General features: G+C 32.5%; 1 long non-coding RNA gene across 1 annotated transcript; it reads left to right on the plus strand.

The window, feature by feature from the left end:
* The first annotated feature begins 15,225 nt into the window (after positions 1 to 15,225).
* On the plus strand, positions 15,226 to 17,572 carry LOC107018119. Its single transcript, XR_001456589.2, has 2 exons — positions 15,226 to 15,406; positions 15,611 to 17,572. It is a non-coding gene; the product is annotated as an uncharacterized LOC107018119 (long non-coding RNA).
* Positions 17,573 to 18,685: the final 1,113 nt, after the last annotated feature.

Below are 18,685 nucleotides of genomic sequence, written 5' to 3' on the forward strand. Positions count from 1 at the left end.
ACAAGTCGGTAACCAAGAAAGTCGTAGCTGATTTTGTTTGAAATAATCTGATATGCAAGTTCGGAGTACCAGAATCGATCATTACTGTAATTGTGCATATCTCAATAGTCACTTGATGAGAGATATATGTGAGCAATTTAATATTACTCACCGAAACTCAAATGCTTATCGCCCCCAAATGAATAGAGTTGTAGAGGCCGCCAATAAGAACATCAAGAAGATTCTGAGGAAAATAATTGACAATCACTGAGGTTGGAATGAGATGTTACCATATGGTTTATTGGGTTATCGAACGACCGTCAGAACATCGACTAGAGCTACTCCGTACTTACTAGTATATGGAACAGAGGTAGTCATACCTGCTGAAGTTGAGATACCGTCATTGAGAATCATCCAAGAAGCTGAGTTGAGTAACGCTGAATGGGTTAGAAAGAGAATCGATCAGTTAACTTTGATTGACGAGAAGAGAATGGTTGTTGTTTGTCATGGTCAGTTGTATCGACAGAGAATTATTTGTGCTTTTCACAAGAGAGTAATAGCCAGAATTTTTGAAGTTGGTCAGTTGGTCCTTAAGCGCGTTTTTCCTCATCAAGACGAATACAAAGGAAAATTCGCACCAAATTGGCAAGGACCCTACATGGTTCGCAAGGTATTATCTGGAGGAGCTTTGGTCCTGTCGGAGATGGATGGCACCGCATGGCCAAAACCAATCAACTCAGATGTTATCAAGAGATACTACGTGTGAAGCTTCGATTTGCATTTCTGTTATTTACTTGTAATCATTCTGTTTGCTTGCATTTGTTTTGCTTAAAATTTTACCCCTCTTTGTAATGAACTACGTCTGACCTGAATTCTCAAGAATGAGATACGTAGGCGGTCTGTGTTGGCCTCAGTCACCCCTTTTATCTCTTTAAATATTTCTTTGTATTTGAACTACGTTCGACCTGAATTCTCAAGAATGAGATACGTAGGCGGCCTATGTCGGCCTCGGTTGGTTTTCTTTGTAAATTTCTTATTTTGTTAGCCTTAAGGGGAACTATGTTTGACCTGATTCCTACCTCAACGGGTTACGTAGGCGCCACAAGGGTTCGATCATATCTCCCGTAAGATTTCTGTTTCTCTTTACAATAGAAACTGGACAAATTTTTTGAGAGGGACTCAAAAATTCTCAAGAAGAAGATTTTTCCTCACAAGATAAGATTCAAAATATTTTGAGATTTGCAACTGGGAGAGAATTTCTGAGAGGATCTCAAAATTCCACTATTTGCTTAGCGACAGTTGAAAGATAAGCCGATACCGTTAACTGGGACAAAAATTTTGAGGATGGCCTCAAAATTTCAAACATGGGTTTATCGACAGTTTAGAGTGGTCTTGAATACTCCCAGCGAATAATTAGATATACTCCCAAGCATCAGGCTCAGATAAATTTGCTAATCCTGATGTGACATGACACTTGGCAGTGACCTTTTTCAAAATATTACTTCTCGAAAATTTATTTTCCTAAAGATTTTCCTTTTATGTTTCATTTGTTTTGGCATAAAATATTTTATCTTATCTATCAAGAGTTGGGAGATCAGGAAGATCAACCGAAGATAGTAGGACGAGGGGCAGACAACTGAAGAATCGACACAGATCAGTTCGTTTTAAAACTAACAATTTTTCTGTGACGCAGGTTTATAGCTTTGCTTTGATATCAACAAATTCCTGCGATCGATGAATATGGAGAAGTCAAGGTAGGAGAAAGCTCTCCAAAATTTAACAGTGTTCCTGTAGACGCAGGAATTATTTATATTGCTTATACCGGGGACTTGGGAATATGAATGGTTTATTTCACTCAATTTCCAACAACATGAAGTCTATAAGGAACGCCCTACTAGATTCGAAGGTGAATCAAGCGAAAATCACAAGAAAGGATTTACGGTTTTCGTAAAGGACGTCATCTGCATCATACTCTCATATATAATATCACCATTACCCGAAGGGGTCATTTATTTTGTTGTTGATCAAGATAATACATTACCCGAACGGTCATTTATTTTGTTGTTAATCAAGACGACACATTATCCGGAGGGGTCATTTATTTTATTATTGATCAAGAAAATACATTACTTAGAGGGGTCATTTATTTTATTGTTGATCAAGACGATACATTACCCGAAGGGGTAATTTATTTTATTGTTGATCAAGACGATACATTACCCGAAAGGGTTATTAATTTTATGGTCGATCAAGACGATATACTATCTGGAAGTTATTTTAACATTATCGTCAATCGAGACAATATGATTATTCAAAAAGCACCCAGAAGATCACTATGTTGCTCAATTGAAGCACTATCTTCATTTGGTACCAGGGATGACATCAAGAGTTAATATCCATGTATCGCGAGTCAATATTCATGCATCGCGGCATACCATACATCGCGAGTCAATATTCATGCATCGCGAAAGATCATGAGTCGTGAGGTAATATTCATGCATCGCAGAAGACCGTGCATTGCGAGTCAATATTCATGCCTCGCAGAAAGTTATGCATCGCGAGAAGATTTCATGCCTCGCAGAAATTATGCATCGCGAGAAGATATTCATGCCTCGCAGAAAGTTATGCATCGCGAGAAGATATTAAAACCTCGCAGAATTTATGCATCACGGGAAAGTATCATACCCCGCAAGAAATCACACATCGTGGGAAGATATTCATGCCCCCCAAGAAATCATGCACTGCTAGAGAATGAATTGTGCATCTCAAGGGAAATATTTACTACTCAACATCAACTGCATCTTTGTTTGGAAAGAGTGAATGCCAAGAGAATCCTCGAAAACAATGAAGAGAAATTTCAACACTGCATCAGCATTTTACTTATTTCGACATCAAACGAAGAGTATATTGAAGATTATATTGCAAAGACAAGACATAAGATTTATTTGTATCATGTCAAACCGATCGAGTTGACGTCAAATGAAAAAGGAGAACAACTAAGTGTCGACACTGTAAAAGACACCATCTCCCATTTAAATTGCATTTTTATGTTGACGAGTTTTATCTCAGTCCTTGTCGAGAGCATCCAAAAGGATGAATTCTCCAAAACATAACCACAGGTGCGGACGACATCAAAAAGGATGCAGCACAACGTGGAACTTTTCCTTAGCAGTGAACTGGGACATAGTCCAAAGAGGAGTGTCAAACTTTTAGGAAGCGAGTAGAGGAGCGACTTCCCCACAATCAAACCACACCCCTATCAGAAGGCATGTGGGTTTTTCTTTTGAGTTTTGTCAGTTTCGATCTCGCATCTGAAAATTTTGGTGTCTGTCGGAAGCAAGTTTCCAATCTAAGTGACAATGCGCCAAGAGTTTTGGAAACTATGTACATGTAAGTTCTTACATATGGATGTGAAGAGCTTCACCTTCATGGTTAAGAGGTTACAAGCCTCCTTTTCATACTCATTTAATTTGTCATTTGTCCAGAACCGAAGGTTGTCTAGCATAATAGATTTCCTTCTCAACCGATCAAGTCGAACTACTAACAGCCTGACTCCTAGGTTTTAAGGATATGTAGGCAGAGTCAATGTTGAAAAATCGGCTGTATTCCAACATTCACTCTTGAATCTCATTCCCGAGCATTTCGATCCCTTCATAATTCGGTATCGAAATGTCTTTTCATTTTTTTCAAATCGTGCGTTAAATCAAGTGTATGAAACTACAAATGACCTGAATTATCATATAATCTGAGATATCTAGGAAACCATTTTTGGTGTTCGGCCATAATTCCTAAAGTCCGTACCAAAATCCCTTTTCTTAAAGATGAATATGGGGTCAGTCAAAATTGGTTTGGTCAATTTCATTTTCCTCGAGTTTCTTGCATCAATCCAAGTAAAATGAGGGATAGTTGTTGACAGCCGAATTTTGACCTCCCCGATAAATTAGCTAACGAGCTTCCTAATTCCAAACGATTTAAAATAATTAGGTCTTTTAAAGTTTTAAAATGTTTTTGAGTTATCTTAAGTTAATTTCATAAAGTATTTTTAATATATAATTATGTACATAATTAGCCTATTTTCTAAATATTTAGAAAATCATCTCAAAGAGTTCGTTTCCCGTTAAGGGTTGGGTCTAATTAGTTTAGTTATACTGTCGTTTACCTTTTGAAGTATATTTTATAATTAGGTCGATTATTTTAAAAAAAAAAAATCATGAAGTTCTATAATTATTTTTTGTTAATTCATTTAACCACTCCCTTAAATCCTTTTGAGAAAAAATTCGGATTTATATCAGCAGCCCTTTTTCGTGATTTTTTTTAAGATCAAATCCGCGCTCTTTCTCTTTCAGCCAATTGTTACCATTTTCCCTCCCAGCCCAACTTTTAACTCCAACCCACCTTATTTGCCCTAACCCTGCCCATATTCCAATTCCAAAAGAAGCGCAGAAAGGGAATGTTGACAACTCCTCCTAGAAATGGCGTCAACAGTAATTCCGTCATCTCTCTTACGCGCGAAACCCTTTTCAATGCAGAAAACCTGGACTCAGCGTCTCGCTTGAGAGCACGCGAGAGCGAGTCAATTGAGAAGACAGTGAGGACGTACGCTGAGAAATTTTAGTTTCTTCTCCAACGTCTTTTTCTCTAGTGAACGATTTTTTTAGCAGGTCTAGGCACGTGGAATCGCCCTCACAACTCCGAGATGAAGACACGTCAGGTAGCGGGTGCACTTGACCGATCTGGAGCGTCCGTCTCAATTGTATTTGGTCAAATTTGAAAGAATCGCTGAGAATATGACAGAGCTTTTTGATAAGGTAGGGATTTTTGATTTCCAATTTTCATGGGCCTGGAATCCGAAGCTGTTGGGCCCTCTTCCCAAAAGCGAACCCTAAATTTCCTATATATGTAATTTTTGGAGGTTCTGGCTTTCGTTCGAAAAAACCCTTAGAGAAAGGTATCGAAATAAATATAAGTATAGGTGCATAGAAACATATATAGAACTCGCAAAAACAGAGAAGAAATCTCCCTTGTCCTTTTCAGTTAGTGTTTCCAGAATTTTAATCTTTCCACTGAAACGTTTTGGCTGCTGCTCGTGCTTGATCCTTGGAGTGGAAGCTCGTCCATTACTCCAGCTCGTTAGTCCCTGTTCGCTGCTCCCAAGCAGGTAATAATTGTCTTTTCGCGTAATTTTCTCGTCAGCTAGATTGCGAAATGGTATCTTCCAGTGTATTGGAGATTTATGTTACTGGTGTTGGTTAGTGAGTTCTTGTCATTACTACATGCCCTACTTGTAATTTTATAGTGACTTCCTTTGTTTACTTGTAAAATTTATTGTCCCTAATTTCTGCCTAGCTGTGTTGTCCCTTATGCTTATCCCGAGTTTATTTCGCTGATCTCTTATATCCAATTTACTTGCTTAAATGTCGTTTGAATACTCGTGGTGTTTCTCAGGGTATATAAGCGTCTAGAGTTTCTCTCTTTCTACTACGGAACTTCTTTTTGACTATTAAGCCATATAAAGGGTTTTTACGCTTAACACAAGGTGTTTGCTTATTGTCAAAGGTAGTGACTATTTCTTCACTAGTTGTGTATTGCTAGCAGTCGGCTTTGTTATCTAATCCCTGTCTATCTATCTTGCTTCACTTAAAATATGTGCGATTGGACTCTGCCGAATGTAAGCATTGGTATATAAGGTTCATGTTAGGTTTATTATAGTATCTTTGTTTTTCTTACTGCTATCTTCGTCTTAGTTTTTTTTTTTTTTTTGAGATGGTTCAATGCTCATTTCGACTGATCTTTCTGTTTATGATTTTCTTTTGTGGTGCTGCCGTTTGTGTTGCAGTTTATTCCCTTGAATTTTCATGATGTCCATTGCGTGTTAAGTGACTTTCGTGTTTTTTTTTTCACAAGTCTGATATGTGCAAAGGCTTCGTTTCATTGTTTTCTGAGAGGACTTTCAAGTTTAAATCACTATGTTAACCAAATCAGTAAATCTTTTTTTCATCATGATGGTTTTGTAACATAAATGATCCTCCGATTTATTTCCATCTCTATTTATTCGCCCATGCGGTTTTATCTACTGTCATCACGATGTCATTCGTGTCTAAGTTCAATAGTATCATGCCCAAAATATATGTACAGTCTTATCTGTTTGGAATAAAGAATATGAATATTTCTTCACATTTCAAATGAGTTTCTGTGAGATGATATTGTTTTTTTATCAAGCTGTATCTCTAGTTTTGTTTTTCGGTACGAGTTTTAAGACTGAATTAAGGGCATTCCTATTCCGGTATTAATTCCCTAGGACCATAAGGTGATTTTGCTTCATCCTGTGTGACACCTTGGCATGTTCATCCCTTTTTCCCTGCATTTAATATTTTTCCAGGCCTGATTATGTTCGTGTGCAGTGCGTTAGCGCGAAAATAGGCCTGTCAAACTTCGATTTTTTTCGCAGTTACTTTACCCCCTTTCGAATTGATTTAGCAATGGCTCTGTTAAGTTCTTTGTTTCGCTTTAAAGGAGCTTATTTCGTATAGTTTTCGACATTCTGTCTCTTGACATGTTAGATTAACATCTTAGATTTTGTTAAGTAGAGTTGGTTTGCTAAACATGTGGGTTGTTTTATCGGCTAATTGGGCATTGATTGTTCTCTCATTACTTTGGATTTATTATTGGTCAATGGCTGCGATATGGTCATCGAGTATATATGCACATATGTGAGCTGCTGCCTAGTGTCATGATTTGCAAATCAACTTTGTCATTTTCAGTTTGATTCATATGTGTCATTTCGATTTAAATTGCTCAAGTGACTATAATTTTAATTAAAATCCATATTATTTAAAGTTACCTCATTTTCTCTGAAATTTCGTATGCTAATCTCTTACCATTTTTGCATGTAAAAAATCTGCCCGAGTCCTCGGAATACTTCGTTTATTTTCTGCATTTTTGAGAGCCGCAAATGCTTGACTTCCCCATCGAGTCTCCCAGCTTTAAAATCGGTGGATAGGTCCCCAAAATCAAGGAATACAGAGCATTTGAAGAGTTGAAGAATTTGGGGCCATTATGATTCAAAATTTATTTTTAAGTCATGTATTTTGTTGTCGTTTGGGCCTAAGCCCTTTAAATTATTTTACTTATTGTATCCTTAGTCTAGGACAAGTATAGGTGAAGTGAGTCAAAGCCCAAAACACAAATGGGCCAAAAATAAAAAAAGGTGGGTCCAAAAATCGGTCAAGGCGAACAGAACCCGGATTTCGACCCAGATCTCTTTCTCTTTCTCTCTTTACTTGCTTTTAATTACTTGTCTGTTTTACTTATCGTTAATTTTTAAAGTTAGAAAATTCGAATCCCCGCAAAACGCCACTTTGATTTTAACGATTCGACCAGATCAAGTAAATATCTTTAAAGGATTTTACAAATTAAAATTCACTTAGATAAATAAATTTTCACTTCCAAAGCAATCTTAAATGATTTTTGGCTTTCATTTTTCAAACAACTCTAAAGAGTTATTTTATCGCAATTGTTGACCTTAGCCAAATAGTTTAGTTGTTGGATAATCGCAAGTTAGCGGAACGTCTTAGATGCTTTCAAAACCTTCCTAAGACGTTAATATGAATCCTGAACTTCCTAAATATTTTCAAATGATTTTATTAGTTTAAATCTTTTGGAAACGTCAGTTTTCTTGATTTTTTTTCAAAAATTAAGTGGCTACTCTAAAAAAGTTGAAAATTCTTCAAAACAAATATTTTTCCTTTTCCTAATAAAACATTACTAACCTAACATTGAACTTGAATGATATATTACCACTAAACTAACAATCAATTAGTAAATTTATTAGAAAAATAAATAATCATAATAACGTAATTAAAATTTATTACCAATAAGGGTTGTGGTGTAGTGGTAAGTACTCTTGCATCCTCAACCAAGAGGTTTATTGATAAATTACCAACACAAATTTTTTGTTACTAAAATTACCAACCAATTACCAATGTGTGAATTGAATAATGAAGAAAAAATTTACTAACTCCTTTTCAATTCGTTAGTAAAGATACCAACGATATACTAACAAAAAATTAGTTGGTAAATTTACCAACGGAAATTTCAGGGCAATGTTTCAAAATTTTGTGACAACATCTTTGGGTGTTCACCAACTGATTTTTGATTGGTAAGTTTACCAACAAATTAATATCGGTTGGTAATGTTTAGCGACTACCTTTTCAGCAACGGATTAATATAAGTTGGCATTTGGTTGGTAACTCAATTGCCAACCGATTTGATCAATTTACCAACGAATTTTTTTGTTGGTAATCGAGGTTTCTTTTGTAAAAACAAATTGACACATTTATTAGTTTGTCATTATATATAATTTTCCCAATAGAGAAAACAAGCTAAAAGCTTTATGCATTTTGCAATTTTTCTAAATTGCAAAATATATTTTGATAAAAAATAACTACATTTGGGGTTAAAAATAATCAACTACAAATATAGGAATCAAAGGACAAAAAGTTATCTATTATTTAGACAATTCATTCTGTAATTCAGTTAAAATTAATTCCTTAATTAAGACATACAATTAGTAATCCCCAAGATTGATAGATCTTGAAATAAACAAATTAGCATTTAGCTATAAAAACCAAATTAATACAAAATAGAACTAATGAAAAACTCATAAGAAAATTACATGAATGGGGTTGTGAGTAAACACTAGAATAGTTGTGAGTATGAGGAGTATGATGACTGTCAGAGTTGAAGCTCCTACCCAAGGACTACTAAAATAATTGTGCTTCAAACTTGCCTTCCATCTGTTGCTTGGTTTTTCATCACAATGTTTAACTGCTTTTAAGAATACTTTTCTGTAATAGAAGTTGGAGTAAACAGTGAACCCCGTTTCCGATTTTGTTGAAGAGGCTAGCCACTTCTTTGTCCTCTCCTATCCAGTTTGCTATGATTTTATTACGGCGAAGCAAATTCACATCTTTATCTGAATCGATAAGATGATCCATGAAAGTTGCATAATCACTGAAATATAAATATTCTAAATCAGTTGATTGTTGCTCATACGCAATGAAATTTCGCATGAGTATTTGATTATATTTGTAATCAACTAAATCTATTATTTTGGTTTCTTCTTCTGGATATATTTCACAACACTCCCGAATAAACTCAACCACAAAACAACCGTCAAGCAACAACATTTTGCAAAATTCATCAGTATCGAGGTTTTCTATGTCGTCGTAACACTTTAGTGCATCCTCCTTCATACCCTCCAACATTTTGATGCACGTTTGTACATCAAGCCCCTCTTGTCGTTCAAGAAACCGTCGTAGGTACAATAATTTGTACTTTTCCATGGGATGAAGTTGAGGATTTTTCTTATGGTAAGGACCAATAGAGACCATCTTTGGTGTATAAGCATCTGGATTTGATTCACGTAGTCGCACATTTACTTTGAATATGATACACAAGTTAATAGATGATTTGTCCAAATCCTCAAACATTTTATCAAATATTTGATTCATACTTCTCTTTGTTTGCGAACCTGATGGATCTTCATCATTTGTTTCCATTAATTTCCTCCCTTATTCTATTTGCAACTAATTAAATAGAGTAAGAAATATTAAAATGTTTACTAAAAAGCACTACGCAATAGGCAAATAATTACATATATGATTTAACTTTGCGATCTAGATAGTCAGATCTATCTGCGCTTAAAAAATTTGAGCACATATACCTTTATCTTTTAACAAATTATGCATATTTTTCAATCATATAAATTTAAAACAATATCTTAAAACTTTATTTATTTATTTTTAACTTTTAAAAGTGCCACATGACTTTCAAATTTTCTTTACCTCTTTTTCAATGGTGTGTGTCATTCCGCTTTCTTCGACCTTAATTCCTACGAAAAGATATTTTATTATTAATTCAAAGCAATATATTCATTGCAGAATTTAATTTGAAAAAAAAAAAAAAACAATAAATATCATAAAATACTGCTATTCAAATGGAGGATCTTTGACTCCTTTCTTATTAACCTCCATCAATGTTTTTTATATTATTATATTATTATATTATAGTATCGCTGACTCCACTTATTTGAAATTGAACCATAATTATTTGTTATGGTTATAGTATGCAATTATAAAGAATTAATACAATGATCAATCAAGCAGTATGTGTCATTTGAAGAGAACTGTTCACAACTGGATATTCTAATTAAACCAAAATGTTGATATATAACATTAGGGGTGTACATGGTCAGGTTGGTTCGAATTTTTCAAATATCAAATCAAACCATTTCATGTGTCGAATTTTTAAATCTATAAACCAAACCAAACGAAGAAAACTCGGGTTTTTCGGATTTTTTCGGGTTTTCCCGGTAAAGTATTCATACAAACATATAACTTACTTGTACTTCAAATATTTCTTTAGTCCTACCAAAATACAACTATTTAAGGCATTTCTTAAGAAAATAACACAAATTATGATATGAGTAATGACACTAAAATAATCGACAAGAAAATAATAACAATAAAATCGCGTAGAACAAATATTGCAAATTAACAAGTCATAATGAAAATGATCATAATTTAAAATTAAAGTTTAATAAGTATTAGTTACATGACCAAATATAAAAGGAAATTAGGATTAGATTATGTATTTGAATTGTCTAAACCAATGTAATACCAAAAAACAAACATTCAATATTATTGTCATTCTTATAGTGTTGAATTGATTTTCTTTTTGCATTAGTATTAGTTAATTTTGATTTAAGTTTTATTATAATTACCAACATCTGTGGACTATAATTACTATTAAACCACTCAAAATTCTAAGTTTTAAACTTGAAATTATATATTAAAAGATAAAAATTGTGAAAAAGTATAAGAAATATTTAAAAATTAATCAAAGTAAACATTTTTTTGTATAAATAAAATTTTAAATTTATATAATATAATGTCGGGTTGGTTTGATCTCAGGTTATTTTTTTTAGTTAAAATCAAATCAACCAAAATATAGTCGAGTTTTTTTTAAATACCAACCCAAGTCAAACCAACTACTAGTTAGGTTTTTTTCTCGGTTTGACTCGATTGCGATTTGATTCGATTTTCTATTCGATTTTGTACACCCTACATACCATATTAAAATCTCACAATATAATTTTATAAGCACTTAAACTTACAAATTAAATATCTCCAAATAATATAATAATAAATTTCACCTTACTTTCCTAACACTCAAGAAAAAAAAACATGTTAGCTTAACATTTATTATAAAACTTTAGGCTGAATGTAATTGAATTCTTGAGCAATTAATCATAAAATGAAACATGTAGAAAACTTACCTTTTTGGTTTAATTTAGCTGTTTTTCCTGCCTTATAGCTCTTGATTGTCCTCCTCTATAACAAAGGCTGCATATTTATAGTACAAAAACCAAAAGTCTTTTTTATTTCAAATTTAAATTTGTCATATCTAAATAACAGTTAGAGTCTAGAAGTGTTCAAAAAGAAAAAGTCAACAAGGACCACTTGTATTGAAATATCGTAACTGTAATATTTTTTAAGCAATATGTTACTTAAAAAATAAAATATTCATTATTTTATATTTATAGTAATAATTAATAACGTCATGCACATGCCTAGTACATTTTTAGCAGTGAAAAGAGTTTGAAAAATATTTTAATTTTGACCAAAATTGTTATTACGATATTAAATTTTGAAAAGGACCTTTTATCTCCTTATTATTTAATAGTATATTTTAAAGTTATATATGTGTTTACGTGGACATCATAAATATTGCATCATTTTAAATTGTAATGTGTCCACGTGAGCACATATATACCTAAATACACTATTTAATAGTGCAGTAGATAAAATGTCCTTTATAAAATTTTGTATCATAATATCAATTTTGGTTAAAATGAAAATATTTTTCAAACCTTTTACCTTTTTAAATATAAATATTTATAGAAAAAATATATTTAAATGGTGCCAGCATTTATGGCCATATATAACTTAATGAGAAAAGGCTACTTGTGTTTGACATTACATTCATACTCTTTTTAATTTATTTAAAAATCAGATTTGGCTAAGAAATACACTCCCTTTTTATTGGTTCACAAAAAAGTGTTGATATATTTTTGCATAATTTTATTTATAACAATTAAATGAGATTTAAACACTAAATACCACAATCAACACATGATCTCTATAGCAACTATAACACCATGTACTTATAATTATATAAATACCAATACTATAGAGAGGTTTGATTTTATGTACTACAAAGGTTAAATTTGATTGTACTGCAGAAAATAATTATCAACTTTTAGTCTTAAATTCCTAGAGTTACAATATTTTGAGCTAAAGTACCAATATTAATTTGAGACGAAAAGAATATAAGATCATTTATCGCTAGCTCCTTGAACATTTCTTAAAAAATTGTTCAATTATTTGTCGAACAAGCTAGGTAATTTTAAAAAGAATAAAAATGCTTAAAACTATATATTTGATTTTCTTAAAAAAATCATTTATTTTGAATCAAATTTAAAAGATTGAAAAATGACTTAAAGGATACCGTAATAAGAAGTAGTAATACATAAATGGATTTAGATCGTGGGACTATTTATATATGATCTATTCCGTAAACTGAGATGCTTTTGGATTGTCAAGTTAAATACATTACATTATTTAACACAATTAGTAAAGGGTTTCAGATTCGAACTTTGGGTATAGAAAATTTTTTGTTGAAAGCGTCATTTTTGAATACGTTTTGCCCTGCGCGATCTAAATTTAATCGGAGCTCAAATACGAATACCAGAACTTTTATTTTTATTTTTTTTAAAAAAGAGTCAAAGTCAATGGATTAACTATCTTTAACGTTACTCCGATTAAGATGTCTCAATCGCTAGAGAGATGAGAATTTGATCTCCTTATATGGACTTGGATAAACCTCCTCTCATGAGCTAGCTTTTGAAGTTGAGTTAAGCCCCAAGATCCATCTTTACATAGTATTAGAGCCAGACCCATCTCAATTTGTTATTCGCAGATGATGGCCCCGGCCATTTAGCAGTGTTCACGCTCCAGTTGAGATCTGAGCATGCGAAAGAGTGTTAAGATGTTCCACGCACATCGATAGAGGGCTGAAAATTTGATCTACTTACATGAACTTGACAAACCTCCTCTCATGAACTAGCTTTTGCGATTGAGTTAAGATCTATTTTTACGATTCCTTCCATTTAAACTAGTTGTCATATTTTAATTTTTTTTGAAAATTATTTTGATGAAAAAATATATGTTAAATCTGTCAGTAGAAGCTTATATAAGTTGACTTTTAAAAAGTAATTGTACGTCAATTAATATAATACGAAGGAAGTACTAGTTTTCAATAATCATCATGGGTGTGGTCTGATAATGTTAGATGAACATGTTTATCACATTACAAGTTGTTAATAATAAAGGGCTAGTGGTAATATATTTGATATTTGAAAAAAAGTTGACTTATTTTTAGTACGAAAATACGACTTGAAACTCATCTCCAATTTTATTATATTTTTTGAAAGTCTAAGTCCAATGTATAACTAAATGTTGTTTTGAAAAAGAAAGATGTGAATTGTATATTTGGACAAATAGGAGCATTTCTTACATTTTTGTGAGGAAAAATTATCTTTACTTGCAAATTGTTTTTGTTAAGTTTGAAGAAAAAATGACACAATTAATATATATCCAAGTTATAGATATTTGTGTAATTAAATCATTTTATCAACAGTAAAATTAAAAGTTTAAAGTTATATTATTTCTAAATAAGTATGATATTCTTTTCAGAATGAACTAAAAATGAAAGTATATATGTCACTTATAATATGTATATCTTGCTTAAGGCTTAATTAGTACATACAAACTTAAAATACAAATGGATGTACAAACTTAAAATACAAATTTATCCATGTACTCAACGTACAATTATAGTATAAATTAGATATAATTCGACTAAAACCTCAAATTAAATTCAACGAGCTATTACTGAAATTATGCCAATAATTGTGCTTCAAATTATTGGGAGAATCAAATTCACATCTTTCAACAATAATAATTATGCACATTAATAAAGAGTGCTAAAATCTTTATTTATATTAGTTAATTTTCATTAGATCCAATATTCTACAGATTTTAAAGACATTTACAAAGAGTGTTAATTGCTACTAAAAGTACATATATATATATAGCGATAATTCAACTATTTGTTATTCATTAATTGTCACTAAAGATCATTTTTAGTGTAGTGTATTGGTGTATTTTGCCATTGCAGGAAATGAATCAATTGGAAGAGAAGATTACAATTTGATGCAGGTTTGTGATTTGTTGAAAATGTTTATCGTTTGGTGGTTATAATTGTTGACATCCAATTTTGACCCTCCCAATAATAATTGATTTTCGAGCTTCTTAAATTTTCAAACGAATTAAAATAATTAGTTTATAATAAAAATATTTGTAAGAGTTTAGAGTGATTTAGTTACGTTTAATAATATTTAGATGGCAAATGCGTTTATGTTTTTTGCTTATGTATTTAATACCTTATAAAATATTTGGAAAAAAAAAACTTTCTATAAAGATTTTACATTTCAAGTTAGTTAATTTATTAATTTAGTTTAGTTTAAATTTCAATTATATTTAAAAAAAAAAGATTAGTTTTATAAAGTTCAAAATACTTTTTCAAGTTACTTTTGAATAATTTGATATTTTTATAATTTTTAAGTGATATATATATGTTTTATGTAATTTTGTATATAATGAGTATATTTTATGAATATTCAAAAATTGTCTAAAAAAAGCATCTTGTTTTAATTGGATATATTGTTAATTTGTTTGGCTTAATCATAGGCTATATTTTGAGTCATTAGTCTATGATTTAGTTAATTATTTTATTTCGTCAAGATTAAGAAGCTCGTTAAGTAAATATATTAGTACATCTTATTCGATTTGTAGCCTTAATTTGTTACTTGAATTCAAAATTGGCTAATTTTTAAAAACAATGTGCCATTACCTTAAATATTAGGCTCTCCTCTATCTATTTTTGAGCAAGCAAATTGACCCAGTACAATTAAATCGGCCCATCTCCCAATTTCCTTTTCAAATCCAAAGTCCCAGCCCACTCCCTTTTAATTCCTATCCAATTCGACCCGGCCCTGATTCCCTTTGACCCGACCCGAATTCTTTTCCCCTAGAAGAATTAGAAGTAGAAATTCGCCGAAAACACGCCTTTAGCAAGCAAACGGAGCAGCCCACGGCGTCCACGCGTGTAGTTCACGCTCGTGTCGTCTTCCTCATCAGTTGTGCTCCAGCAACTTTTCAGCGAGGAAGCTCGCACAGCTTTCCCCTGCAACAGCCGAGAAATCGTTCTCGCAGCTCCGAGATGAGGCCACGTCGAGCGGCAGGTACGCTTCACCAATCTAAGTCGTCCGTCTCCCCTTCCCCTTTTGGAATGGGGTCGAAATCTCAGAAAAAGGATGCTTTCCTGAATGGGGAAAAGAATTTGAATTTGTGGACCCTTGTTCCTATCCGTTTTCACCCTCTTTCTCCCCAAAAAATCCAACCTAATCTCTCCCTATATAATGTCTTTTTCTTTTTCACTGCTGCAGGGGTGTTGAAGAAAATATTGGGGAGAAAACAGAAGAAAGGTGGGAGAAAATAGATAGTTACATAGAGTTGAAAAAAAAAATACTAGTTCGAGAGACAAGCTTACATTTTAGAGATTGAAGACAACATATAGAAACCAAATTTGAAGTGAAGCTAAGGTTCTCAATGTTTGAGCTAGCTTTTATTCGGTCTAGCGTTTAGTCCCTTCCTCGTTCCTTTCTTATGCACTCACCGTCTCCGGAGCTCGCTGAAGTTATCAGATTCTCATTGTGGTCGTGGAAAGTTGTTTCCCTTGCTCGTATAGTCTCAGTCGCTGCCCCAGAGAAAGGTAACGCCTCCTCCTTTATTTACGTCTTATTTTGATTCTGAGAACTATGTGATGAGTATTCTGTTGGTTTCTCTGGCTTCATCCTTGTTTTCTTCTTTATTTCGACTTCTATACTCTTCTTTGAAAGTCCGTTTGGCTGGAATTTCTAAGTGATCATTGTGTCATTCATTTCATTGTCTTAGTTAAATGTATGAATCCGAATTTATAAATGCTTAAAACTTGGCTTTCGTTTTGTTTCAAATATCGTCTTGCCATAATTGTCTGCATGTGTGTAAACTTTCATTTTGATCATATTTTACCTCTAGATCAGTGTTAGTTCACATTCATATGACTCGTTCGTCTTCATGTCATTTTGTAGTATGATTTCATTAGACTCGTGTAGTGTTTGGTGATTAGATGTTCTCGTAACTCATCCATTCATCCTAGATGGTCCAATGTTTTGCTTTGAATTCAAAGAGTTTGTTGCTAACTAATATATCTTCATACGATTGATCATTGTTCTGTTGCATTTGCTTAAATTTGTTCCATGCCTTCTTGATTTGAAATGGTCTAATACCTATCTATTCAACAAGGTATTAGTTTAGCATGAGATTTCTTTAGGTAGTGTCTCTCTTTGTCCCCTCTTACATCCTCTAGTTGATAGTACTTGTTTGGGTTCACTGTGTTTTTATTTTCGGGTCTCCTATCGCGTTTATGTTCCGATTTTTTGTGTCCGCTATTATGAGAAGCATGCTTTTTGATCCGTCTGCTCTCTGTTAATCATGTCGTTAATATGTACTTGGTCTTGTGATACCTTTTCTGCCTATTTTTGGTCTGAGTATAAAGGGGTTCATAAATGAAGATTGTTACCAATTTTTTTGCTATCTAGGAAAGGATTTCAAAAAGGTGCATTTGAGATAAATGTTTAATAGGAATATTTAGTTGATGGCTTAATTGCTCACTGTTTTCTTATTAAATGTCTTCATTTGGACTTCTTACTTTGCTCTTAAGGAAAATTTCTATCATGCTTTTGGTTTTTAGAAGTTATGGCATGTTTGGAGTCAATTTGCCATGACTGCCATGTCCATGTTGTCTGTACATACATATACGCCTATTCTAGGACCTCTTTATTTTGATTTTGCAAGTGTTTGAATAATCACTGCACTTATTCACATCTTGTTTTGTCTCATTGATTCGTTTTCTTGGTTATATGTCGTTCTCCTCTAGCTAATTTTTGTCTTTCTTTTTATGGCATTGACCGAGTCCCTTGGAATTTCTCACTTCCTCTTGCTTCCGCTATATGAGCCGTGAAGGCTCAATTTTCTCTGTTGATTCAGCCATCTTGGCCAATTAAGGAAGCAGATGGATAGGTTAAGCAACTATATGGTGCTGGAAATTCATTTTTTAGCCCTTAAAAGTCGAAAAAAAAGCTGATATACCGGATGTATACACTGGTATACGGTAGAAATATATGGTATGTAGTTGAAAATGCGCCAATACAGGAAAAACGTAGAAATACGAAGATTTGGAAAAATTTACAGGTATGGGAGATCAAGGATTATCGATATATTGACTAACTTTTGGTTCAATTTTGTTTATTCCCAAAGGATAGTCATTTCTTTCTATATTCAATATACATAAATATTTATTTTACCTATATTTTACTATTTAGTTTGTTTTATCGAGTTTGTTAGCATTTAAGTTTATTCCCTTAAGATATTCCCCTCTAGTTACTTTCCTTCAAGAAATAATTAGAAAAAAAATAAAAATAAAAATAAATAAATAGTAATAAAATATATAATAATAATAAGTAGTAAATAAAAAAAATAGATTTTCTCATTTCTTAGTTAAAATTTGGAAATTCTTAAAAGTCATTTCTAGTCAAATCGCCGGTCAAATGCGAGTTAGCGGACATTCCGAGGGCTTAACACCTTCTCGGAATGTACATTCGATCTTCGAACCCTTTTCAACTGATTTTTATTCGTTTTAAATCTCTTGAAAAATAATTTGTAAGTTTTCTTGATTTTTACTAAAAAATCAAATGGTGACTCTGTTAATTCGAAAATTTATTTCTCTTAAATCATAAGATTAATTAATTTTTTGAAACTTAGTCATTTTTTCTTTTACCATGTATTTTATTAAAACAGTAATGTGCGATGTTACATAGTGGTTAGAGTTACATGATAGATATTAGTGACGGAAGATGACAAATATAAATATTTGGAATAAACTAATTAATTAGTATTCAACTATAAAAGCCAATACAAAATAGAAATAACAAAAACACATGCATGCATGCAAATTCATGCTTGGAGTTGTGAGGAAATAGAGATAATCAAACTACTTAAAGCCATTTGTGAAAGCTAGAATAGTCTGTGTAGTTGTGAGTATGAAGAGCATGATGCATGTCACAACTGAACACTACTAAAATAACAGTGAATATCGATCTTTAGAGGTCGATTTTTCCTGAAATACCGACTAAAAATTAACTTCCCAGCTTAGGTCGAAAAAAAACTTGGTTGCTATTCGATTTCGACCTCTGGAAGTCGGTGTATACTGACCTCTCGAGGTCAATTTCAATTTAAGTTTGTAAAATTTATTTTGTTATTTTCCACATTCGGAGGTCACTTTATATGTTTTTTAATTTTTTATTTTTATTATTTTCGTCTTCCGGACGTCAGAATATTTAATTCTCAAATTTTGAAATACTGACCTCCGGAGGTCGGTATTTTTAGTTCTTATTTTTAAAATTCCAACCTTCGAAGTTGGT

Source organism: Solanum pennellii, chromosome 4 (assembly GCF_001406875.1).
Source record: "Solanum pennellii chromosome 4, SPENNV200".
Classification (NCBI taxonomy): Eukaryota; Viridiplantae; Streptophyta; class Magnoliopsida; order Solanales; family Solanaceae; genus Solanum; species Solanum pennellii.